This window comes from Mesoplodon bidens (genome assembly GCF_964165515.1).
Source record: "Mesoplodon bidens genome assembly, chromosome: 9".
Lineage (NCBI taxonomy): Eukaryota > Metazoa > Chordata > Mammalia > Artiodactyla > Ziphiidae > Mesoplodon > Mesoplodon bidens.
In genome coordinates, this window is record NC_138166.1 from 86,128,800 (window position 1) to 86,155,585 (window position 26,786).

At 47.6% G+C, this 26,786-nt stretch overlaps 1 pseudogene across 1 annotated transcript; it reads right to left on the reverse strand.

Annotated features, from left to right (window-relative positions):
• Positions 1–13,963: 13,963 nt before the first annotated feature.
• On the reverse strand, positions 13,964–14,879 carry LOC308622636 (small ribosomal subunit protein uS2-like; annotated as a pseudogene). Its single transcript has one exon. The product of its transcript is annotated as a small ribosomal subunit protein uS2-like (transcript).
• Between the last annotated feature and the right edge of the window lie 11,907 nt (positions 14,880–26,786).

Genomic DNA, 26,786 nt, shown 5'->3' on the forward strand with positions numbered 1-26,786 from the left:
ACAGGGAGAATGCTGTATGATGATCCGAGTTATGCTGCTATAAGCCAAGGAACTGCTAGGAGCTAGAGAGAGGCCTGGAATAGATCCTTCTTCCCTAGTGCCTTCAGAGGGACTAGGTGCCCTGCAACACCTTGATTTCAGAATTCTCCAGAACTGTGAGACATATTTTTGTTGTCCTAAGTCTCCTAGCTTGTTGCAGCAGCTCTCAAAGACCAGCAGGGCTTGGCGCTGGCTCTAGCTCCCTTTCCGCCCCTCCCCTGCAGGAACTCTTTGCCTGAAACCCCGGTACCCAGGAGGTTATCTGTGGAATAACATTTTGTTTTGTTTCTGTTTTCTTGGAATACCATTTTGCATGGTTGTTTACTGGTCAGGCTTCTCAGATGACAAGGAAGAGACACACAGAGAATCACGAGGATATCTGGGCGCCTGGGGAGGCCGGGAAGACCACCCATTCGGCAGCCCAGTCACCCAGGTCCTAGTTTGTCCCACAATAGGACGTGCAGAGGCTCCACGCAGGACCCAGAGTGTGGCCCCTCAAGGAGCGAGCACCCTGAGCTTAGGGGAGTTTTCTCCATGGTAGTTTCCAGAAGCAGAGTGTGATGTGCCAGTGGCTTTCACTCAGGGCGCACTCATCTATGGGGCTCAGTAAATTAATTAATATTCATAAAGCACTCAGAGCCGGGCTGGTACATCAAGAGTGCCACGTGAGCGTTCCCTCCTGACCTGTCTTAAGGGACCAGCTTTCCTTGAGTTCCAGCTTTTAGACGATTGCTTTTGGGTCACACACTGAGCCCTGGTCCAGTTCTCAAGTTTGGTGTTTCCTGTTGAATAAGCGTCCTTTACGAATGCTGGCACAAGAGAACGTCGGAAAACCCACTTGGATTCCTTTTCTTAATCAGAAACTGTGTATGTGGCTGGCGGTAAAGCCTGGATGCATGGATGGATGGATGGATGGATGGATGGATGGGTGGATGGGTGGATGGATGGATGAGTTTGCCTTCATGTAAGAAGGGAAAGTAAAGGTGAACTGCATGAAAGTAAAGGAGTGTGTGTGTCTGGAGAGGGCAAATTTTGGAGGATGTAAGTATATGCTTGTGTGTCCTTTGGCCCTCCTCAAATAAGGACTACAAGATAGATGGAGATTTTATAGGTTTCATATTCCCTTGCAACGCCGTGTGCTTTGCATCTGGATAAAAGGAGCTGTAAATCTCCCCAGGCTTGAGCTCTGCCTTTCTATCCTTCTTACTGAGATCTTGCTTGGAAATACAGTTGAACAGTCAATGATGAATCATAGCGTCTGTGGAACAGCCCATATAAGGAACAGTTTGCATTTTCATGTGAAAATTTGCTCCTCTTGGTGTTTTCAATTTACCTTTAGAGCCACATTAATTGTTGCCATAAACTACCACTCTGTGCCCAAGTCAGTGGGAGAGGGAGACTCAAGTGGTGGGTCTGCTTGGCTTTGCAGGAGTGGGAAGTGCTCCCTTCCTGTAACATGGGGCATATGAGACCAGGCTGGTCCATGGAGAGCGCCTCTCGTAGCAGCTCCCCCGGGAAAGGTTGTAGCTTCAAACCCAGCTTGAATTCTCCTCCTCCATGCCTGAGTGTCACTTGGTTAAAAATAAGCTAAACACACCAGGTAAAATGTTCTTAGCCTTCTGAGTGTTTCTTGAAGAGACTCAGCTTCTCTCTGTCTGGACGTGTAGCTGCAGAAGTGTTGGGAGGTATTGAGACTTTAATTAGGATTGACCTTTGGATGAAGGTGACACTGTGGGAGGGCAGGAAAGAAACAATGCTCTTGATGACACTGTGGAGTCTCAGTAACACCAGTTGAACCTGTTGAAGGAAGGAGTAGATGCAGTCACTACATCTTTTTTAAAAACAAAAAATTAGGGGCTTCCCTGGGGGCGCAGTGGTTGGGAGTCCGCCTGCCGATGCAGGGGACGCAGGTTCGTGCCCCGGTCTGGGAGGATCCCACATGCCGCGGAGCGGCTGGGCCCGTGAGCCATGGCCGCTGGGCCTGCGCGTCCGGAGCCTGTGCTCCGCAACGGGAGAGGCCGCAACAATGAGAGGCCCACGTACCGCAAAAAATAAAAATAAAAAAATAAAAAATAAATAAAAATTAAAATAAGCTAAACATAAATCGCTCCCCTCCCCCTCTCCTCAGTGCAGAGGAGATGCTCCCTTAGGTAGCTGTTTCTCCCTCTCTGTTTCAGGAATTTGTTGCTTTGGTGGCAGCAAGCCTCATATGGCTCCTACAAATAGGGTCTTTGCTGGAGAATGATAATCTTGGAGGAGCTCCCGTGAGGGCTGGATGAGCCCCTGAGCCCTCAGAGGAAACCATCTTCTGATGCTTGCCCCGGTGGTCACAGAGCCTTCAAGAGGCACCCTGTGGCCAAGGGGGACCAGTCTGCTCTGGCAGAAGATGAAAGAAGTCAAATGAAGACAGAATTAACCCCAGTCTCGCAAAGTGGGGCTCCTCCACCATAATACCCCCAGACAAGGACATTTCACAGTCTGCCGCCCTCCCCTTCCTCAGCTTCTCCTGGCCTTCACAATCCAGGAAGTTCTTAATACTCAGCAGAAACCCTTTCTTTCTGCAGTGCAAATCCATTTCCTTGCCCGGAAGCAGAGAGAGTCAATCTTACACTCTTCTGAGGTTTGCACATCCCTGCATTTCTTTTTTTTTTTTTTTTTTTTTCAGTACGCGGGCCTCTCACTGTTGTGGCCTCACCCTCCCATTGCGGAGCACAGTCTCCGGACGTGCAGGCTCAGCGGCCATGGCTCTCGGGCCCAGCCGCTCCGCGGCACGCGGGATCCTCCCGGACGGGGGCACGAACCCGTGTCCCCTGCATCGGCAGGTGGACTCTCAACCACTGCGCCACCAGGGAAGCCCCCTGCATTTCTTAAACAAATTCTCAGAATGCTATCAAATAAGTTAATGAGGAGCCTTGTAAAAGTGAGAATAATTTCTGTTTTTCCTAATTTACATTTGTCCATTTCCTGAGGTTCCATCCTATTAAACTTTAATTTGCTCCCCTCTCATCCCAAACCTTTCAGGAGTCTGATGTTCGAGTTTTGTTCACACAGTCAGAATCTCTTGGGCTCTAATGGATTACACTTACGGGTAGGCAAGGTATATTGTCTCCCCGAAGTGATTTCCAGATTGGAAGACTGGTCTGAAGGAGAGGGCGAGAGTTTGGGTGATGGGAAAGCAGCGGTGAGAGTTCTCTGACATTGTTTATTTTTGTTTTAGTACTTTTTTCGTCCCATTTTGCAGCAGTTGTGGTTTGAGTGATTTTTTTCTATTACTCTCCTAGTTTCTGTACTTGTGAACTGAGGGGCAGGAGGTTAGGGGCTGGGTGTTCAATCCCACTCTCCTACTTGTATCTTTAAAATATACGAAGAAAGCATGGAAATGGGGAATGCTTTTGGTTGCTTGGAAGGGAGTCCCAGAAAAGAAATACGTTAGATTGAACCATATAAAATCACCATTTTTAAAGGTCAAAAATGGTTGAATATTGCTGATTTCATATGGTTCAATCCAGTACAATCAAACCTCGTTAATTCAGACTAATGCGAGGAAGGTTGGTCTGAAGTTGCTGGAGTGCCACAAAAAAGTCTGAATTATGAGATCATTTTATTTTTTTTTATTTTTTGATTTATAACAAATTTAATCAGTTATACATATACATATGTTTCCATATCCCCTCCCTTTTGCGTCTCCCTCCCACCCTCCCTATCCCACCCCTCCAGGCGGTCACAAAGGACCGAGCTGATCTCCCTGTGCTATGCGGCTGCTTCCCACTAGCTATCTACCTTACGTTTGGTAGTGTATATATGTCCATGCCGCTCTTTCACTTTGTCACAGCTTACCCTTCCCCCTCCCCATATCCTCAAGTCCATTCTCTAGTAGGTCTGTGTCTTTATTCCTGTCTTACCCCTATGTTCTTCATGACATTTTTTATTCTTAAATTCCATATATGTGTGTCAGCATACAGTATTTGTCTTTCTCTTTCTGACTTACTTCACTCTGTATGACAGACTCTAGGTCCATCCACCTCATTACAAATAGCTCAATTTCATTTCTTTTTATGGCTGAGTAATATTCCATTGTATATATGTGCCACATCTTCTTTATCCGTTCATCCGATGATGGACACTTAGGTTATTTCCATCTCCGGGCTATTGTAAATAGGGCTGCTATGAACATTTTGGTACATGTCTCTTTTTGAATTGTGGTTTTCTCAGGGTATATGCCTAGTAGTGGGATTGCTGGGTCATATGGTAGTTCTATTTGTAGTTTTTTAAGGAACCTCCATACCGTTCTCCATAGCGGCTGTACCAATTCACATTCCCACCAGCAGTGCAAGAGTGTTCCCTTTTTTCCACACCCTCTCCAGCATTTATTGTTTCTAGATTTTTTGATGATGGCCATTCTGACTGGTGTGAGATGATATCTCATTGTAGTTTTGATTTGCATTTCTCTAATGAGTAAAGATGTTGAGCATCCTTTCATGTGTTTGTTGGCAGTCTGTATATCTTCTGTGGAGAAATGTCTATTTAGGTCTTCTGCCCATTTTTGGATTGGGTTGTTTGTTTTTTTGTTATTGAGCTGCATGAGCTGCTTATAAATTTTGGAGATTAATCCTTTGTCAGTTGCTTCATTTGGAAATATTTTCTCCCATTCTGAGGGTTGTCTTTTGGTCTTGTTTATGGTTTCCTTTGCTGTGCAAAAGCTTTTAAGTTTCATTAGGTCCCATGTGTTTATTTTTGTCTTTATTTCCATTTCTCTAGGAGGTGGGTCAAAAAGGATCTTGCTGTGATTTATGTCACAGAATGTTCTGCCTATGTTTTCCTCTAAGAGTTTGATAGTGTCTGGCCTTACATTTAAGTCTTTAATCCATTTTGAGCTTATTTTTGTGTATGGTGTTAGGGAGTGATCTAATCTCATACTTTTACATGTCCCTATCCAGTTTTCCCAGCACCACTTACTGAAGAGACTGTCCTTTCTCCACTGTACATTCCTGCCTCCTTTATCAAAGATAAGGTGACCATATGTCCGTGGGTTTAACTCTGGGCTTTCTATCCTGTTCCATTGATCTATCTTTCTGTTTTTGTGCCAGTACCATACTGTCTTGATTACTGTAGCTTTGTAGTATAGTCTGAAGTCAGGGAGCCTGATTCCTCCAGCTCCATTTTTCGTTCTCAAGATTGCTTTGGCTATTTGGGGTCTTTTGTGTTTCCATACAAATTGTGAAATTTTTTGTTCTAGTTCTGTGAAAAATGCCAGTGGTAGTTTGATAGGGATTGCATTAAATCTGTAGATTGCTTTGGGTAGTAGAGTCATTTTCACAATGTTGATTCTTCCAATCCAAGAACATGGTACATCTCTCCATCTATTTGTATCATCTTTAATTTCTTTCATCAGTGTCTTATAATTTTCTGCATACAGGTCTTTTGTCTCCTTAGGTAGGTTTATTCCTAGATATTTTATTCTTTTTGTTGCAATGGTAAATGGGAGTGTTTCCTTGATTTCACTTTCAGATTTTTCATCATTAGTATATAGGAATGCCAGAGATTTCTGTGCATTAATTTTGTATCCTGCAACTTTACCAAATTCATTGATTAACTCTAGTAGTTTTCTGGTAGCATCTTTAGGATTCTCTATGTATAGTATCATGTCATCTGCAAACAGTGACAGCTTTACTTCTTCTTTTCCAATTTGGATTCCTTTTATTTCCTTTTCTTCTCTGATTGCTGTGGCTAAAACTTCCAAAACTAGGTTGAATAAGAGTGGTGAGAGTGGGCAACCTTGTCTTGTTCCTGATCTTAGTGTAAATGGTTTCAGTTTTTCACCATTGAGGACGATGCTGGCTGTGGGTTTGTCATATATGGCCTTTATTATGTTGAGGAAAGTTCCCTCTATGCCTACTTTCTGCAGGGTTTTTATCATAAATGGGTGTTGAATTTTGTCGAAAGCTTTCTCTGCATCTATTGAGATGATCATATGGTTTTTCTCCTTCAATTTGTTAATATGGTGTATCACGTTGATTGATTTGCGTATATTGAAGAATCCTTGCATGCCTGGAATAAACCCCACTTGATCATGGTGTATGATCCTTTTAATGTGCTGTTGGATTCTGTTTGCTAGTATTTTGTTGAGGATGTTTGCATCTATGTTCATCAGTGATATTGGCCTGTAGTTTTCTTTCTTTGTGACATCCTTGTCTGGTTTTGGTATCAAGGTGATGGTGGCCTCATAGAATGAGTTTGGGAGTGTTCCTCCCTCTGCTATATTTTGGAAGAGTTTGAGAAGGATAGGTGTTAGCTCTTCTCTAAATGCTTGATAGAATTCGCCTGTGAAGCCATCTGGTCCTGGGCTTTTGTTTGTTGGAAGATTTTTTATCACAGTTTCAATTTCAGTGCTTGTGATTGGTCTGTTCATATTTTCTATTTCTTCCTGGTTCAGTCTCGGCAGGTTGTGCATTTCTAAGAATTTGTCCATTTCTTCCAGGTTGTCCATTTTATTGGCATAGAGTTGCTTATAGTAATCTCTCATGATCTTTTGTATTTCTGCAGTGTCAGTTGTTACTTCTCCTTTTTCATTTCTAATTCTATTGATTTGAGTCTTCTCCCTTCTTTTCTTGATGAGTCCGGCTAATGGTTTATCAATTTTGTTTATCTTCTCAAAGAACCAGCTTTTAGTTTTATTGATCTTTGCTATCGTTTCCTTCATTTCTTTTTCATTTATTTCTGATCTGATTTTTATGATTTCTTTCCTTCTGCTAACTTTGGGATGTTTTTGTTCTTCTTTCTCTAATTGCTTTAGGTGCAAGGTTAGGTTGTTTATTCGAGATGTTTCCTGTTTCTTAAGGTGGGATTGTATTGCTATAAACTTCCCTCTTAGAACTGCTTTTGCTGCATCCCATAGGTTTTGGGTCGTCGTGTCTCCATTGTCATTTGTTTCTAGGTATTTTTTAATTTTCTCTTTGATTTCTTCAGTGATCAACTTCATTATTAAGTAGTGTATTGTTTAGCCTCCATGTGTTTGTATTTTTTACAGCTCTTTTCCTGTAATTGATATCTAGTCTCATAGCATTGTGGTCGGAAAAGATACTTGATACAATTTCAATTTTCTTAAATTTACCAAGGCTTGATTTGTGACCCAAGATATGATCTATCCTGGGGAATGTTCCATGAGCACTTGAGAAAAATGTGTATTCTGTTGTTTTTGGATGGAATGTCCTATAAATATCAATTAAGTCCATCTTGTTTAATGTATCATTTAAAGCTTGTGTTTCCTTATTTATTTTCATTTTGGATGATCTGTCCATTGGTGAAAGTGGGGTGTTAAAGTCCCCTACTATGATTGTGTTACTGTCGATTTCTCCTTTTATGGCTGTTAGTATTTGCCTTATGTATTGAGGTGCTCCTATGTTGGGTGCATAAATATTTACAATTGTTATATCTTCTTCTTGGATCGATCCCTTGATCATTAGGTAGTGTCCTTCTTTGTCTCTTCTAGTAGTCTTTATTTTAAAGTCTATTTTGTCTGATATGAGAATTGCTACTCCAGCTTTCTTTTGATTTCCATTTGCATGGAATATCTTTTTCCATCCCCTTACTTTCAGTCTGTATGTGTCTCTAGGTCTGAAGTGGGTCTCTTGTAGACAGCATATATATGGGTCTTGTTTTTGTATCCATTCAGCCAATCTGTATCTTTTGGTGGGAGCATTTAGTCCATTTACATTTAAGGTAATTATCGATATGTATGTTCCTATTCCCATTTTCTTAATTGTTTTGGGTTCGTTATTGTAGGTCTTTTCCTTCTGTTGTGTTTCTTGCCTAGAGAAGTTCCTTTAGCATTTGTTGTAAAGCTGGTTTGGTGGTGCTGAACTCTCTCAGCTTTTGCTTGTCTGTAAACGTTTTAATTTCTCCATCAAATCTGAATGAGATCCTTGCTGGGTAGAGTAATCTTGGTTGCAGGTTTTTCTCCTTCATCACTTTAATTATGTCCTGCCACTCCCTTCTGGCTTGTAGAGTTTCTGCTGAGAGATCAGCTGTTATCCTGATGGGGATTCCCTTGTGTGTTATTTGTTGTTTTTGCCTTGCTGCTTTTAATATGATTTCTTTGTGTTTAATTTTTGACAGTTTGATTAATATGTGTCTTGGCGTATTTCTCCTTGGATTTATTCTGTATGGGACTCTCTGTGCCTCCTGGACTTGATTAACTATTTCCTTTCCCATTTTAGGGAAGTTTTCAACTATAATCTCTTCAAATATTTTCTCAGTCCCTTTCTTTTTCTCTTCTTCTTCTGGAACCCCTATAATTCGAATGTTGGTGTGTTTAATGTTGTCCCAGAGGTCTCTGAGACTGTCCTCTGTTCTTTTCATTCTTTTTTCTTTATTTTGCTCTGCAGCAGTTATTTCCACTATTTTATCTTCCACCTCACTTATCCGTTCTTCTGCCTCAGTTATTCTGCTATTGATCCCATCTAGAGTATTTTTTATTTCATTTATTGTGTTTTTAATCGATGCTTGATTCATCTTTAGTTCTTCTAGGTCCTTGTTAACTGTTTCTTGCATTTTGTCTATTCTATTTCCAAGATTTTGGATCTGGGAAATAGAATCTTGGATCAGCTTTACCATCATTATTCTGAATTCTTTTTCAGGTAGACTGCCTATTACCTCTTCATTTGTTAGATCTGGTGGGTTTTTATCTTGCTCCTTCTCCTGCTGTGTGTTTTTCTGTCTTCTCATTTTGCTTATGTTACTGTGTTTGGGGTCTCCTTTTTGCAGGCTGCCGGTTCGTAGTTCCCGTTGTTTTTGGTGTCTGTCCCCAGTGGCTAAGGTTGGTTTAGTGGGTTGTGTAGGCTTCCTGGTGGAGGGGACTAGTGCCTGTGTTCTGGTGGATGAGGCTGGATCTTGTCTTTCTGGTGGGCAGGTCCACGTCTGGTGGTGTGTTTTGGGGTGTCTGCGGACTTTTTATGATTTTAGGCCACCTCTCTGCTAATGGGTGGCGTTGTGTTCCTGTCTTGCTAGTTGTTTGGCATAGGGTGTCCAGCACTGTAGCTTGCTGGTCGTTGAGTAAAGCTGGGTGCTGATGTTGAGATGGAGATCTCTGGAAGATTTTTGCCGTTTGATATTATGTGGAGCTGGGAGGTCTCTTGTGGACCAGTGTCCTGAAGTTGGCTCTCCCACCTCAGAGGCGCAGCACTGACTCCTGGCTCCTCAATTTGGGATGATTCGTTGTCTATTCAGGTATTCCACAGATGCAGGGTACATCAAGTTGATTGTGGACCTTTAATCCGCTGCTTCTGAGGCTGCTGGGAGAGGTTTCCCTTTCTCTTCTTTGTTCTCACAGCTCCTGGGTCTCAGCTTTGGATTTGGCCCCGCCTCTGCGTGTAGGTCGCCGGAGGGCGTCTGTTCTTCGCTCAGACAGGACAGGGTTAAAGGAGCAGCCGCTTCGGGGACTCTGGCTCACTCAGGCCGGGCGGGAGGTAGGGGCACGGAGTGCGGGGCGAGCCTGCAGCGGCAGAGGTCGGCGTGACGTTGCACCAGCCCGAGGCGCGCCGTGCGTTCTCCCAGGGAAGCCGCCCCTGGATCCCGGGACCCCGGCAGTGGCGGGCTGCACAGGCTCCCGGAAGGGCGGTGTGGGCAGTGACCTGCGCTCGCACACAGGCTTCTTGGCGGCAGCAGCAGCAGCCCCAGCGTCCCACGCCCGTCACTGGGCTCCGCGCTTTCAGTCGCGACTCGCGCCCGTGTGTGGGGCTCCTTTAAGCAGCGCTCCTAATCCCCTCTCCTCGCGCACCAGGAAACCAAGAGGGAAGAAAAAGTCTCTTGCCTCTTCGGCAGCTCCAGAGTTTTCCCGGACTCCCTGACAGCTAGCTGTGGCACATTAGCCCCCTTCACGCTGAGTTCTCGCCGCCAGCCCCAGTCCTCTCTCTGCGCTCTGACCGAAGCCCAAGCCTCAGCTTCCAGCGCTGCGCGCCCCGGCGGGCGAGCAGACAAGCCTCTCGGGCTGGTGAGTGCCGCTCGGCACCGATCCTCTGTGTGGGGATCTCTCCGCTTTGCCCTACCCAGGTATGTGGGGAGTTTCTTGCCTTTTGGGAGGTCTGGGGTCTTCTGCCAGCATTCAGTAGGTGTTCTGTAGGAGTTGTTCCACGTGTAGCTGTATTTCTGGTGTATCCGTGGGGAGGAAGGTGATCTCCGTGTCTTGAACAGATATTTTTCCGGGAGAACGCACGGCACGCCTCCGAGATCATTTTAAAGACATGCAACTTTCCTGCACCCCAACGCTGACAGTAACAGGAAGTAGGTCAAAAAAATATACTGTCTCTACAAGTCCATGGAGACATGTCTAGTTAATAAAGACAATTTATACTGAGCCTACAAATATGTTGGGTAAAGGGTGATTTAATCTAAGGTGTGCTTGAGAATGCTTGCGACGTTTATTCTTTTAAGTAGCTTTAAATGGTTTCCTTCTGATTTACATATATGACTAGTTTCCTTCCTTCGAAGAGAGCAATTGGATGGCTGAAGTTTACTGTCTGAATTATTTCTTATTCCAAAATGGTGGATTCCAAATTAATGATGCTTGACTACTCTATTCCCAACCTCAGGGTTGGACATTAGGTTAATGAAAATCAATGGAGACTAGCTCTCAAGGATCAAGGAGGAGGACATATACTTGACAAAAACATATGTGACATGAAGAGTGAAGCTGGTTTTCTTGAATGCTTCATACACTGACTCTGAAGGCAGTTTCAGAGGCAAAGTTCCATCAGTGTTTAAAGTAATAACAGCAAACTTGAAAGGAGTCAGCCGCATCCTACAGAACCGCTTCGAAGAGCAACGTAATGTGAACGGACAAATTCCAACCTTTTATGGTTTTAAAAAATGCTCTCATGTGCTCGTTCTCCTAGCATAATATTTATTCCTTTAAACATATTCTTAAAGTTTCCTTCTAAATAATAGCAGTCTCTAGTGACGTTTAAGTTTATCTGCAAGTGAGTTTTATCCATTTTCTGCTTCCCTGAAACTCCAAGGGTATGCATGGATAGGTGGGAAGGTGACGGAAATGGAGCCAAGGATTGGTGACCAGCAGAGACGAAGATTGATAGCTTGTTTGATCAAATTGGGATTAGGTATAATCCTAATTTTCAGGAGTGCACCAGTGGTGTATGGCCAAGTCTGTCCTCACAGAGTTCCTTCTCTGGCTTGTGTGTCCTTCCGATTCAAGGGGGATATTCTCGAGGAAAATACTTCTTTCTCAGGATGAGTTGGTGTACATCCCACCTTACTTTTTCCTGTGCTGCCCTCTTTTGCTTTGAAATGTCAAATAGGGCTCCAAGGAGGGGCAGATCTGACTAGGCTACTGGAAGGAACTGACTCAGTTTTCAGTTAACACGTCTCCACTAAAAGGGGCTATGAAACAAAAATGGGGCCGCAAAAAATGTGGGTGGTTACTTAAGAAAACGAAACAGATCAGTGAGGGAGGGAATGGTTCTGTATCTTCATTGTGGTTACACAATTCTATGCCTTTGTCCAAAACGCGTAAACCTGTACACCAAAAAGAGCAGGTGGACTGGATGTAAATTAAAAGCAACTAAATAAATGTGAAACAAGACCAGTCCTTCCTTGGTAGCCTGCAGAGTGGATGCCCGCGTGGTGAGGTCTTCTGGGCACCTCTTCCAGCGCTGCCACTGGCCAGCAGGCTTGCCTCCGGCGCCGTGTCCCTGCCACAGGAGAAGAGGAGGGCCACAGTCTGAGTGCCCCCTCGCTCTGCGTGAACTCCGTGGTGAGGAGACTCCAACACAGCGCAGTGCCCAGCGGAGCGAGAGCCTCACCGCTGCTCCTTGAATGAGCTTGATCTCGCACACTGCTGTATGAAGTCCAGATACTCTGATCTTGTCCTTGTCAGAGTCGTTCAGTCAGGCGACACTCACTGGACGTCTACCTTGTGCTGAGGGCACAAAGTCGTGCTGGCACTCGGGCAGAAAAAGAAGACGCAGCCCCTGGGCTTGAGCTCCTCCAGTGGGGGAGGCAGCCTGTAAACAAATGATTAGAGCACTTTGTAATTAATGCTAATAGAGGAGCCTGCACACTGCTCCCGGGGCACGGGGGAGGGGTGACTCGCTCAGCCTCCAGTCACCACCTTCCAGCTGCTCCAAGAGAGTTCCTGTGCTTTGGGGCCTGAAAAGAAAGAGGCTTTGCCCAGGAAGGCACTGATGCTTGGTCAGCTCAACGCATCATCACACACACAGACACACCTCACACACATCATTCACAGTACAGCACACAGATACAGGACACCACACACAGACACACACAACACATACAGACACACCTCACACAGACACCTCACACTTCACAGACACACATCACAATCATACACAAGACACACATCACACACAAACACACATCACGTACACACATCACACAGACACACATCACACTTATATCACATACATCACACACATCACGTATTACACACAGAGAACATCCTCCCCACAGACACACACATCACAGATATTACACACACGTGATACACACTACACACATCACACAGACATCACAGACACACATCGCAATCATATAGAGACACTCACAGACATACATATCACACACAGCCACGCACATCACACAAATATACACACAGACGCACCAGACATCACATACATCACACATATCACACACATCACGTATCACACACATAGAACACCCCCCCAAAGACACACACCACAGATACTACACAATCACACACATTACACACACAGACATATCACACACACACATGCACACACACCCCCCTGAAGACCTCCCCTTCTCCTATAGGATGATTAATGTCAACCCTGGCCCCTTCTCCTCGTGGACCACAAGGGAAGCAGCCCAGGCACAGCTTGAGTTGGTGACGCCCCTGGCGGGCTGGGTAGTGGTTGTGGGTGAATTCCTGCCTCTCACTACGATCCTTCCTAGTGCCTTTTCCTCACCGGCTGCAGCAGTCTAGGCTGCCTGACGGTCACCATGGCAACGGTCTCTCTTGCCATCTTCTACAGTGCAGGGTGCTTCCTTGCCGGAGTACTGGCCCCTGACCAGCGCCTAGCCAAGCCGCAGGCTCTGTGTCCGCCTCTCTGGGTTGTTTCAAGGCCTTAGTTTTTGTGCCAGGTATCAACAGTGGACTGGAGCACGTGGAGTTCTGCTTGTCCAGGCCTGGTCCCTCAGCTTCCTGTTCAGTTTCAGGAGCTGCTGACAGTAGCTGCTCTGACACAAGGTGACTGAAGAGGTCCTGAATATTCAGACCATCAGCTGTCAAGGACAAGGTGGCCACGCCAAAGAGATGAGCTGGGAACTAGTGCTGGACAAATTAGAGCCTGTTGATTGCAGGGTGACCAGGGTGGCAAAGAGACTGATGTGAGGAGTGAACAAAGGAGCCAGCGATGCAGGGATGCACAGATTGAAGGAGAGAAGTGTCATGGGGAACAGCCCCACTGACCAGGTATTGTATAGAAAAGGGGGCAGAAGCAGTCTATGGGGCGTCGTTAGTATCTCTTGGACCAAATGATTGGTAAAGAAAAGGCCACAGAAATTGCTTCTCCTTCCTCATGCTTCTGAAAAGTCTCCTAAGCCTTTCAAAGGTGGAAGGCGCTGCCTTTGAGGAAGTGAGCTCCTCGTCAATGCAGATAATCAAGCAGAGGCTAGGTGGCCATTGGGTGGGCATTCAAGTATGGGATGCACCTTAACTGTCTCATCCGAACCTGACTGGTCTTGCCATTGTCCTGTGAGTAGCCGTGACTCCCATGGTGCCCACTTTCTTACCTGTGAAATGAGGGGTGGGACCAGAGCATGACTCAGACTCTGTATTCTTCACAGCCCTATGTTCAGATCCCCCCTTTTTTTTTTTAAGAAACTTTATTTTTCTTCAACCTATTTCCGTTTTAAGAGTTTGTGGAAGAACAGTTTAAGACCACTCAGTGGTTGTTGCTACCCACTCAGTGGCCTGAGCAGTGGCAGGCTGAGCACTCCAGTCTCCAGTGGGGAACTGCAGAATAGGCACAGAGGGCACCTGCACACCTTCGGACCAGCCTCAGGCTGAGGAGCAGTGAACTCAGGAGGTGGGGCGGTCCATTCACCCTGAAACTCCTCCTTGGTCACAGCCTTCTCAGCTGCCGCCTGCTCTTCCTTTTCCACCTCTTCAGGATCTCTGTAGAAGTAGAGATCAGGCATGACCTCCCATGGGTGTTCACGGGAGATGGTGCCACGCATGCGCAGAACTTCCTGGGCAAACATCCGCCACATCATACCCACTGAGTGAGCTCCCTGGTTGTTGCACGGGATGGCAATGTCCACATACTGCAGAGGAGACTCTGTGTTACACAGAGCAATGGTAGGCAGGTTAACGTAAGAGGCCTCTTAACGTGAGAGGCTGGTGGTCAGCCCTGGGATCAGTAACCACCAGAAGGCTTGACTCCCGGAAGGCTGCCTGGATCTGGTTAGTGAAGATTCCAGGAGAGAAGCAGCCAGCAGTAGGAGTGGCTCCAGTGGCAGCAACACACTTCAGCCCAGCTCGCTGGCCAGTGTTCCTGGAGGATACGACGCGGACATCAGCTGGGTTTTCAATGGCAACAGTGGCACGAGCTGCCAACAGAAGCTTCTCCCAGGTTCTCTTCAGCTTTATGATGTAGGTGCCATCACTTCTCCCTTTGTAGATGGACTGTTCCATTTGGAAGTCAGGGTTGGTGCCACCTAAGTGGGTTCCTGCTGCAAGGAATTTGAGGACATACCCCTCCTTCATTTGCAGGACATCAAGGGCTCCGGGCATTGTGAAAGTTTCCCTTTAAGTTACGACGGGAATCCAGAACAAAGCTGTATGGACCCCTGTCTGGAGCGGAAAGCAGATCCCATTTTTTAAACCTGATTCTGACTCCATGGCGCCTAATTTGATAGGTTTAAAGCACCTCCTATTGTTCTGAGCACTTTCCTGTTCACGATCTTATGATCTCTACCCCATTGCTTTCTGAAGTACATAGAGCAGGTATGATCACAGAGGCAGGGAAGGTTCTGACTTCTGAAGGCCACCAGTAAGTTAGCAGTAGAGCCAATGCAGAGGCCAGGTCTTGGGTGTGCCAGGCCACCGTCCGTTCTTGCCCATGGCATGTTCACTGGACAGATTAGCCCGTGGAGAGGGGTTATCAGCAGTACCGTGAAAATAAAAAAAATAAAAGTCTGGCTGTCGGTTGCTTTCAACTTTGAGTTTGCTGCTAAACTCCGAGACACAAAGTTGCTAACTGTATGTGCGTGAATACATGGGTTATGTAAAAGTGATTTGTGCCCATGGAGCTGGGTGGGGTATAAGCTGAATAATAGAAGTGTCTAATAAACCTGACCTGGTCTCCCTTAAAACTTGTCGTGGCAGTGCTGAGAAGGGAGGGGCTGGCTACTGGGTCTGCTTGGTATTGCATCCAAGCTGAAAATTCGACAGGCGTATGGAAACATCAAATAAGATCCCACTGCTCTAATTCTTTATTCAGGCCCCTGGGGAATAATGCGTCCAGTGCAACAACCCAGTATCCCTATGTGCTATTGTAAATCCCCTTTCTCTGCCTTTTTAAAAATCACTGTCTCTTTCTTTTTTTTTTTTTCTGTGGTACACGGGCCTCTCACTGCTGTGTCCTCTCCCGTTGCGGAGCACAGGCTCCGGATGCGCAGGCTCAGTGGCCATGGCTCACGGGCCCAGCCGCTCTGCGGCATGTGGGATCTTCCCGGACCTGGGCACGAACCCGTGTCCCCCGCATCGGCAGGCGGACTCTCAACCACTGCGCCACCAGGGAAGCCCTGTCTCTTTCTTTTAATAAATCCAGCCAGAGCAATGAACGCAAATGTGAAACTGTACAGTATATGTGTATCTGCTGGACTCGTCAGTGGCTGATGGCTTTGCCTGTGGGAAGCTCTCCGCGCTGACCTAACCTTTGTCTCCAGGTGAACTGGCGTAATGAGGAATCTTGCAGCACCCTGCTCTTTCTTTCCGGGGGCTCCGATGACCTTTCCTCTTCTTCACCAGCTCTTGGTAAAGTGGGAGGAAGGGCACAGCCCTCCGGTTCCGCTTAGGATTTGTAACCTGAAGCCTGAGGCTTGTTCACCTGTGTGATGTAGGGACAGTGACTCAAGGGTCGAAGGAAGAGAAACAGGTGACGGAAGGAGGAGACTCACCAGGCAGGCCAGCCATCTTGCCTTTGGGAGGGGCCAGAGGTCTTTGGGAACAGGTGGGACTATGGTTCAAGCTGGACTTGGGGGGGCAGCCTCCGTGTTGGTGGTGGAGAAGCCACACATCTGGGAGGCCACGGAGTCCCAGACACAGTGTTGAGGAGCCGTAGGTCCTGGTCCTTCCTCAGGATTTGTGTTGCGTCTACTCACCTTAGATACTGGAAGAGTTGGGGCCGGGTGGCAGAAGGTGAGCTGCCAGGGAGACAGAGGTGCCCTGGCTTGGTGGGACTGTCCTGCTGGCCTAAACAAAGCCCAGGAATGCTGTCTTCGCTCTGCTCACTAAAGCTCTGGCTTCTTTTCCTAGTCAGAGCCATACAGGGTAATCTGGTCTTCCCTGGAATCATCCTGACATTGATGAGGTCACTGCTGCAGCTCCCCTCCCAGATGGCCTTTCAGTGTCTGCTTGCCCACTTCCAGGATCCCAGCCCACCCAGGGGCCCTGGCCCGCGTTGGCTAGATCCAGTATTAGAAAGTCCCTTCCTTATGTGGAGCTGAACTCCACTGCCTTTCATCCTCCACCATTGGTTCTAGGTGTTAAGCTGGAGCTATGTGACATAAATCCAGTCACCCCATGGGCCACCTCCTCAAACGTTTAAAGACAGATGTCCCATCTCTGCTGGGTCTTCTCTTCTCACGATGTGGTTGTCAGACCCCTCACCACCTGGTCCCCCTGTTCTAGGGGTGAATCAGTTAGTTAGTCTTTGCCGTGTTTGCACTGTGGAGCACGGGTGTGAACGCCAGTCTACACTGAAGGAGGCTTCTCATCCTTGGCAAGCAGGTCAGACCCCCGAGAGGACCACATCTGCTTTCCGGGATAGGCTTTGGCATAGACATTCCTGCCCAGCCAGCCTTCCGCATGAAAAGGAAGAGGAGGCAAAGCCTCTGAGGGTAGAGCCCTAGAGAGTAGCACCCATGAGGACCAGACCTGGGATCGGAAGCCAGGACACTGCTCCCCTCCCCAAAGACCCAGCGTTCACATCAGCGATAGACTTCCGTCTTCCCAATCTGAGTGGCCTGGATCCTTCCCATAATCAGTGCAGCGCTCCCGGAGGGCACAGCATCCACTGATCTCCCCTCAAGCCACTCTTCCACTCAGGATGTTTAAAATGGCAGGCACGACTCTGATGACCTCACCCCGGTGGCGTGAGGCTGACTCATGCAGTGTCTTTAAGCCGACTGAGCCCATTGAGAGCTCGGCCAGACAGTGCTGGCTGAAGGAGACTCAAGTCTTTTGCTGTCATTATTGCTGTAGCTTCTTGAATGGTTTATTGGAAACAGTCTTCAGTGATACCGAATAGCTGCAAATACAGTGCAAAAAACTTTTTTCTTCCTCAACTATTTCAGAGTATGTTGCTGACATCATGCCCATCCCCATGAATACTTTATAGTTTATATATTCTACAAACAAGGACATGCTCTTATGTGACCATAAACAATCATTGAAGGCAGGAAGTGACCTGATTCATGACTAACATTGAATCCTCAGACCCCAGTTAAGTTTGGCCAGCTGCCCCAATGATGATCTTTAGAGTAAAAGGATCCAGTCTGGGGTCACACACTGCATTTCGCTGTTGTGTCTCCCTAATCTCCTTCACTCTGGAACAGATTCCCAGTCCTTTCTTAACTTTCCAGACATTGACACTTTTGAAGCCGCCAGGCCGACTCTTTTGATTAATGTCCCTTACATTGGGTTTGTCTGATTTGATGTTTCCTCATGATTAGATTCAGACTATGCATCTTAGGCAGGAGTTTCGTAGAAGTGATGCTCTGCCCTTCTTATTGCAGCTTAGCAGGCATCCCGTGATTCTCATTTGTCCCAGACTTGGTGAGATAGGCTTTGATGACTTTTGTTTAAGGTGGTGTCACCAGCCTTCTCCACGGCAGAGTTACTCTTTTCCTCTTTGTAAGTGACCATGTGTGGAGATGCCTTGAGATGAGGTGAAGATCCCATTCCTTATCAAACTTCAATTTATTCATTTATCTATATCAGGATGAACTTGTGTTTCATATTTTATTCAATGGATGGTACCTTATTATTATTATGTCTTTTGATGCTGAAATTGTCTCAGAGTTGCCCGGTGGGAATCCCTTCACGCTAGCTTTAGTGTCCTTTTCACAAGTCCCCATCATTCTTTGAGTGCTTCCTTCCTTACGGTAAAGTAAGATATTCCAAATTCGTGTTGTACTCTCCCTGCCCCTGTCTGGAATCAGCCCATTTTTCAGGGAGCCCTGATTCCTTTCAGTGGAGAATGATATTTAGAAACCAAGATCTAAGGGCTAGGTGTGCTCATGGGTACTGGGGTGGCTCCCAGACCCTCTTGGTGGACAGAGTGGAGAAATATGTGCATGTATGTCTACACATACAATGGCATGCGTATTTATATGTTTATCTAACTAAATACTAAAAACCATCAGTTCACATAGATACCACAAATTCCAATCTCACACCTCAGGATTCACTTTAGTTTTCATCCTTTTTATGCTTGTAGCTTCCTTCTCTAACAGTGGGAAATCTGGCTCCTGTTTATGTTTCTTTTTTTTTTAAACATTTTTTAAAATTTAATTTATTTATTTATATTTTTGGCTGTGTTGGGTCTTCGTTTCTGTGCAAGGGCTTTCTCTAGTTGTGGCGAGCGGGGGCCACTCTTCATCGCAGTGTGCGGGCCCCTCACTGTCGTGGCCTCTCTTGTTGCGGAGCACAGGCTCCAGACACGCAGGCTCAGTAGTTGTGGCTCACGGGCCCAGTTGCTCCGTGGCATGTGGGATCTTCCCAGACCAGGGCTTGAACCTGTGTCCCCTGCATTGGCAGGCAGATTCTCAACCACTGCGCCACCAGGGAAGCCCCTATGTTTCTTATTTGATCCATCTCCCCTTATGTAATCTTCCATTGCCACCATCACCCCTTCCTGGCACAGATGCCCTCCTCATCCCTCTTGGCCTCCCAGCCTGTCCCAGGCTGTCCCCCTAACCTGGTGAGGAAGACCCTTCCAATCCTTTTAGGTACCCATACCCCTCGCCTAGCTGCCCCCTCCTGGGACTCCCTCCTTACCCTCTGGAGCTCCAGCACCCCATACCAGGCTCCCCCTGTGGCCCTCGTCCCATGAAGGAACCTCTCACAGTGCTCAGGCTCCAGACCCTGAGCTGAGCTGTCCTTGGTTGGGTCCTCCTCTCCACACTTGGGCTCCAACACTTGGCTCTGGGCCACTGTGTCTCCCCAGTGCCGGCCGTGGCACAGGTGCCCACTTTTCTAGGATGCCCCTGTCCGCCCCCACCCCCCACCCCTGGGTGGTTTGTGGCCTGAATAGTTCAGGAAGAAAAGGAATAGGAAGAAAGAAGAGAGGCTGCATCTGGGATTCTTAACTGTTGTCACCAGGGGGTCCTCCCTGCTCTGTTCAAATGAAAAGCTCGGGACAGCTGCCTGGCAAATGCTGGATTTGTAAAGGCCCGTGAGCAGGGCAACCTGCACTTTGGCACATGAAGGTGAAGTGCAGTGGGGACTGAGGCGGCCTTTGGGTAATATGTAGATTATCCCATTCTGAGGCGCATTAACGAAGTGCTAATTGTGCTTTCTGAATGCAGTTTGGTGCCAGTGGCAGGAATAACTCTGGCACCTGCTTGGACTTTAGACTTGCAGATTAACTCAAATGGAAAGAGTAGCAAAACAGGGAATAATTTGTTCTCTAATAAGCCACTTGGAAGCCAACTCATTTCTACAGTTGGTGTCACAAAAGTGCAGCCCAGTGATTGGAACAGGAAGCTGTGGATCTGGTGTGCGGGGTGCTGTGTTGTTTGTGCCAGCTTCCTGAACAATCCACCTCACTTCGCATCCATTCGCCTCAGTTTACCTTCCCACTCTTAGGGATGAGAAGAATTTTATTCACATAGGACACATGGGATCCAGAGGGCTCCGTTTTCTGTCCTTGTCACTTGTACGCACGTGGGCAGCTCCAATAAATTGGATGAGAAGGGCAGCAGAGCAGGAAACGGGTATCTGCATTTATGGGCGATTCTCTCCGGATGTGCTTCGCAAAGTGGTGTCCCTGGACCAGCAGCATTGCCATCAGCTCGCAGCTGGTTGGAAGTGCAAATCCACAGGCCCCCCCTCCCCTCACCCCAGACCTACTGAATCAGAAGCTGGGGATGGGGCCCAGCGGTCTGTGGTTTAAAAAACCCTGTGGCGTGATTCTGATGCTCGCCAAAGTTCACCATGCGCTGATCAGCTCTAGGAGATGTGGCCCAGTTCAGTCCCACAGGGTTTACTGAGCATTTACTACTAAGTTACTCAGCATGTGGTTCCTGAGGTCCTGCTGTGTGCCAGTCGTGGGGCTGAATTGTGAACAAGGCAGCCACGGTTCCTGCCTTCCCGGGGCATGTTGTCTCATGACTGATGCATTGAACAAGCAAACAGGTGGGATGCTAGACGTGAAACCACAGGTGCTTGGTGGGAGACTCGTGGAGGGTTCTTGGTTTAGTTACACAGGGGAGTCAGGGATGGCTACTCTGAGCAAGTGACATCTACACAGCAGCAATGCTCCCTAGGAAGCCATGGAAAGTTGGCTGGAGAGAGGAACAAGGTAGGGAAGTTTGTGAACCCTCCTGTATCCGCGAAGGCAGCCAGAAGAGTGCTGGCTTGAAGCCCAAGATGCAGGAGCGGGAGTGTGGGCTGTCTCTCCTTCCTTTCCTTGCCTTTGCTCTGAGATGACTTTGGAGGAGGAGCTGTGTCTCCCTGGCTCGGTGGGGGGAGGGGGGAGGGAGGTGTGGGGGGGAGCTCTGTTTATTATCCAGCCGGCGGAGATAGCATCATCATCATTTTCCAGGGGCCAGATACGTGCAATATTAAAAACGAAATCATGTGATTTGCTGACAGTACTTAATGGGTAATTCAAGGGGCCTTATTATTCCCATACATCATGTCTGGCTTGTGACAGGCAGCAGGGTTCCTGGCACAGGGGAAGCTCACGTGCCTTCAGTTTGGGTTTTTTCTTCCTTCCTGAGGTGACAACCGGCCTCCAGGTCCCTATTTGAATGGCTGGTCCCTGAAGCTTCGTCAGGGGCCACTTGGTGCTGAGGTGGGTATTAAGGTCGCAGTGGAGGGGGGGCAGTCTCTGAAGGTAAGGGGCTGACCCACTGCTCTGTTGGTGGTTGAATAATGTTGATCAGCCCAAGGTCTCTGACAGAGAAAGCTGCCAGAGATGCTGTTCCCAAACCCGCTGACTGCTGACCATGTGGGCAGAGGACAGTGTGCTTACATTTTTACCAGTTGGGTCAGAGGCTGTCTTTTTGTTTTGCGATGAAGGGCACATATTCATCCCCGGCAATATTGCTCACAATGCGTGTATGTGGACGGGGGCTCCTCTTATCTGCTTGGGATGCACTCTTGACCTTTGCTTCCCCAACATGGTGCCTGGCAGATGAAAAGACAACTGTGGGATGCCTGGATGAATGAATACATAGAGCAGAAGAATTGGGAATTGCCCTAAGGGTCCAGGGGCCAGGTCTTTAGAGCGGGGACAGTCTCCTCCCAAAGAGGACAGCACATTAGGGCAGTTTTCCTGTGCTTGGTTGCATTATTCTGCCCGTTATGTATGGAGACCCAGTTAACGGGTTCCTGAGCTCTTGGGAGGGTGGTCTCAGTGGCGAAGTGACATACGCCTAGCACTGTGCCTGGTGCAGTTGGGCTTTCAGAAGCTGTTGCTGAATTAATGCAATCCATCATGTTTTTCTTTGAGGTCAGGGATGATTGTTTCTAATACAGTCATCTTCCCGGGGCTCCCCCTGGCTGGGTGGATAGGGGGTGCTGGGCAAGGCAAACTGCAGAGTGGGGAACCCTTGCTCACTTCCTTCTCTGCAGGGAATGTCACAGGCAGTGTTATAGGGAAAGGTGGCCTAGCAAGGACAGAGGACGTGAACGCTTTCTGGGCTGCCCCAGTGCTTTTCCGTCATTCCTCACTTCCATACCTTGTGCAGTTTTTGCACCTTGGAAAACAGATATTGCCTTGTCTGTTTGTTTACACCGGCATCTCTGCCCAGGATACTGCCCAGCTAACCATCCTTGAGGCCAGGAGAGCTAGAGAAATTGTGCCTTTTTAACCCCATGATTGGGAAATTCTGACCATGTCCGCCATTCCTCTTACCTCTTGGTCATCCTGAAGGAGGCTAGGAAGGCCCATTTGTACATGGAGATAAGCTGGCGTGAGAGAAAAATATATATGCACAGCATTATTCTCTTTTTTTTTTACAGTGCCAGTATGTTACATGTATTATATTATTTCTTTTCTTTTAACATCTTTATTGGAGTATAATTGCTTTACAATGGTGTGTTAGTTTCTGCTTTATAACAAAGTGAATCAGTTATACATATACATATATCCCCATATCTCTTCCCTCTTGCATCTCCCTCCCTCCCACCCTCCCTATCCCACCCCTCTAGGTGGTCACAAAGCACCGAGCTGATCTCCCTGTGCGATGCGGCTGCTTCCCACTTGCTATCGATTTTACATTTGGTAGTGTATATATGTCCATGCCAGTCTCTCACTTTGAAAAAAAAAGTGGTCATGAAGAACCTAGGGGCAGGATGGGAGTAAAGATGCACAGCATTATTCTTAATAGCCAGAGGTGGAAGCAACCCAAGTGTCCACTGACAGATGAATGGATGGATGAACAAAATGTAGTCTATACATACAATGGAATATTAATCAGCCATAAAGGGAGGAATTCTGACAAATGCTATAACATGGATGAACCTTGGAGATACCATGCTAAGTGACGTAAGCCAGACATGAAAGGACAAATACTGTATGATTCCACTTATATGAGGTCCCTAGAGCAGTCAAATTCATGAAGACAAAAAGTCAAATGGTGGTTTCTGAGGGAGGGGAGAATGGGGAGTTGAGTGGGTGCAGAGTTTCAGTTGGGGAAGACAGCAAAGTTGGGGGGATGGATGGTGGTGATGGTTGCACAACACTGGGAACGTACAGAACGCCACTGATCTGTACCCTTAAAAATGGTTTAAAATGATCCATTTAATGTTGTGTGTATTTTACCACAATTTTTAAAAAGTCTGCAGAGGGGCAGGTTGGTGCTGCAGGTCGGGCCTTCTAGATGCAGATGCTGGGGTGGAGTTTGGGCTGCAAGGTGACTTTGGGGACCCACACTTCTGAAGGAAGGGGGAGGAGGTAGGTTTGGGAAGAGGAGGACGTTGGGCTGAATCTGGGGTGCGGGCCCCAAAGCCTGGGGCTCTGGACTGAGGACTACTCATCAGGCAAAAGGACCTGGCCTTTGATACCCGTGCTTCACTCATCCCCCTGACCTGTGGGCTCGGTGCCCCCAGCTGAAGCTGACCTCGGCCACAGTAGGGGACCTGGGTGGCACTTTTCTGTGTCTACCACGGTTGGGAAATCAGAGGTCAGAGAGTCATTTGCAGGTTGCTTAAGGCATAACTACCTTCATTTAACAGATTGCTGACACTGATACTCAGTCAGGGGAGGTGAAGTAACTTGTTCTATCAGTGGGCAGGTCTAGAACCATATGCTCTCAACTATTGGCCCACTCCACGTCCAGCTTCCTCACTGGTCCAGTACTCAGATCCTACCTCTGTCTCGTCTCTGACCTATGGGGTGATCACACCCATTTTACCTACCTTCTGGAATTTACAGGAAGACATAGGTACCCGAAGCAAATACACTTGAATCAGACACAATGAATGGGGTATTGATAACACAGCAATAATAACAACTCAGAAATGAATGGGTTGGTGCGCTGATTCCACTGGTGGTGACTCACTAGACGTCTTTGTGCGAATCATGGTTTTCATATTTGTATGCCTTGTGCATTGATTCCCACACATTTATTGAGCACCTACTAAGTGCACAACACTCTGCATGACCCAGTGAAGGACACAGCGTGGTGCCAGCCCTGGAAGATGTGCCCCCCTGGAGGGGCAGGACAAGCTAAAGGACAGGGCCAGGCAGCCGTGGAGAAGTGCCCAGTGAGTGGGGTCGACACGTGTGAAGAAGATGCGGGCCAGGGCACCGGCCTCAGCACTCTGAAAACACTGCTCCCCCACAGGATACTCGAGGGCCATGCGATTTTCCACTGAACAAACCTTTAATGAAAAATCACAATTTAGCCAAAAAGCCAATATCCAGCTCTCTGCCCAAAATCTCAAAGATTTTGAAACCCTTCAACTCCATGCCAGCATCTGCATCCAGAGGGCCCAAGCGTGTTCCTGTGCAGACCCATTTCTATCTCATTTCGAGCTGGCTCTGCCAGCACATGGGCCTTTCTGGTCCCCTTCAGCAGGGTGACAGCAGGCTGTATTATTTCCTAGGGCTGCAAACTGGGTGGCTTACAACAATAGAAATGTATCATCTCACAGTTCTGGAGGCTAAAAGTCTAAAACCAAGTGTAGTAGGGCCACACTCCCTCTGAAACCTATAGCGCAAGATCCTTCCCGGCCTCTTGTAACTTCTGCTGGTTTGCCTGCAATCTTTGGTGCTGCTTGCTTGCACTCCAATCTCTGCCTTCATCCTTACATCGCATCCTCCCCGTGTCTCTGTGTCTCGCCATGGCCCATCCAACTTCTTAGAAGGACACCCCAGTCCTATGGACACCGTATCCGCTATGACCTCATCTTAGCTAATTATATCAGCAGTGACTCTATTTCCAAATAAGGTCACATTCTGAGATACCAGGGATTAGGACTTCAGCGTATACATACATATATATATATATATATATTTTTTTTTTTTGGAGGAAAGACAATTCAACTCAGAGCAGGAACCCAGAAAATACATTAGGTATCTCCTGGACACACGGTAGAAAAGGGTGTGTCTGATGTGGGTGTGTTTTCCATGAGTGTGTGTGTGGAGGGTTGTTTTGCCTCAAAGTTGATGGGACACCAATATGTGTAAACTTTGACAGACACATTGGGGTACTATTTACACTTTTATTCTCAAAGCCAATTATTTAAGTAAAAGCATATGCTTTGATTATAGCCTTAAGTGCATTTGGGGTGCTCTTTCCTAGGATGTTAAGTGTAGCAAACACTTTACTAACTCTGATCAAGGCCAAAGGCCATAATCATACCAGTTCCATCCTGGAGAACTGAGGTCCAAGCGGGAGCAGACTTAATAGGTTTTTTTGGGGGTACACGGGCCTCTCACTGTTGTGGCCTCTCCCGTTGCCGAGCACAGGCTCCGGACACACAGGCTCAGCGGCCATGGCTCACGGGCCCAGCCGCTCCGTGGCATGTGGGATCCTCCCGGACCGGGGCATGAACCCGTGTCCCCTGCATCGGCAGGTGGACTCCAACCACTGTGCCACCTGGGAAGCCCTGGCGGTTAGTTTTTAACAGCATAAGCACCTAGCTATCTCTGCACGTGATTGTGTGTGTGTGTGTGTGTGTGTTGGATTATTCATTCTTGTCTCTCTCCACACACTGTCGCTGTGCGAGGTGTGAGGGGCACACAGAGAAGGAGGATGGCATCTTTAGCTTGAAAACAATCTCCAAACAATGGAATATCAAAAACCAGGCAGAGGCCAGAGGGGATTCTGTATGTCAGAAAGGACACACCAGTGGCACTGGTTGTATTCCCTGGCTGCGTTCCTTGACTGAGCAGACCTCTTACCCTTACCTGGCTGTCTCTTCTCTCCGGGAAACTCCCTCTCTTTTCCCAGGAGGTGCCCTGGGTCAAGGGCACTTTCCAGAGTGGAACTTTCTACAGCTTCGTCAAGTTCTTCCCAGCCTGGTTGCTAGGCAATGATGGTGCGCGCTAGAGGGGCTGCTCCTGCCCGGGTGGCTGGCTCACCATCCCATCTGCAATTTAAATTCCCTGACAGGCAGAAGCAGCCAAGCTGTTCACTTGAGATTGCAAAAAGTTAGATTGAAATACAAGGAATATCCAGTGCCTCAAGCCCTTCATAAATTTTGCCTTGATAGTAACTGGGAGAGAGAGATGGGGAGAGACGGAGAGAGAGGGAGCCGAGAGGGAAAAATGTTCCAGTTTAGACCCGCACAGTCGATTTACATTTGATCCACGTGTCCCAGGCCTCCCTTTGCCCCAGGTCCGCTCTCCTGGCCTCCCCGGGGTTCTTCATGTCCCTTTCCACGCATCTCCCTATCCTGCCCTTTGGGTGAGTGAGCCTCTGAGCATCTCTTCTGCCTTTCCATGGATGTCTGGACAAGAAGAAGCAGGGATGTAGCCACTGGCTAGTCAGCCACACCCACAGGTCCCACTGCCACCCCGTTCCTGGTCCCTCCCTCTCCTGGAGTAACCTGCACCCCTCAAAGGTCCGCAGTGATAGTTCCCTTGGCAAAGCCCAGAGCAACAGCTGTGTTGACAGCAGCTGGATTCTCCAGTCTGCCTGGGCCCTGACTGGCATCCTTGGGGGCCACCTGAGGCTGTCTCTGGCCTCAGCGGCAGGGGCTGAGGTGGCAGGGAGTTCGGCAGCAGGATCTCTGTAATTTTCCAGCTCAGATCCGTGAGGTGAAGAATCAGGTGCAGAGAAAGAGCCGCAGA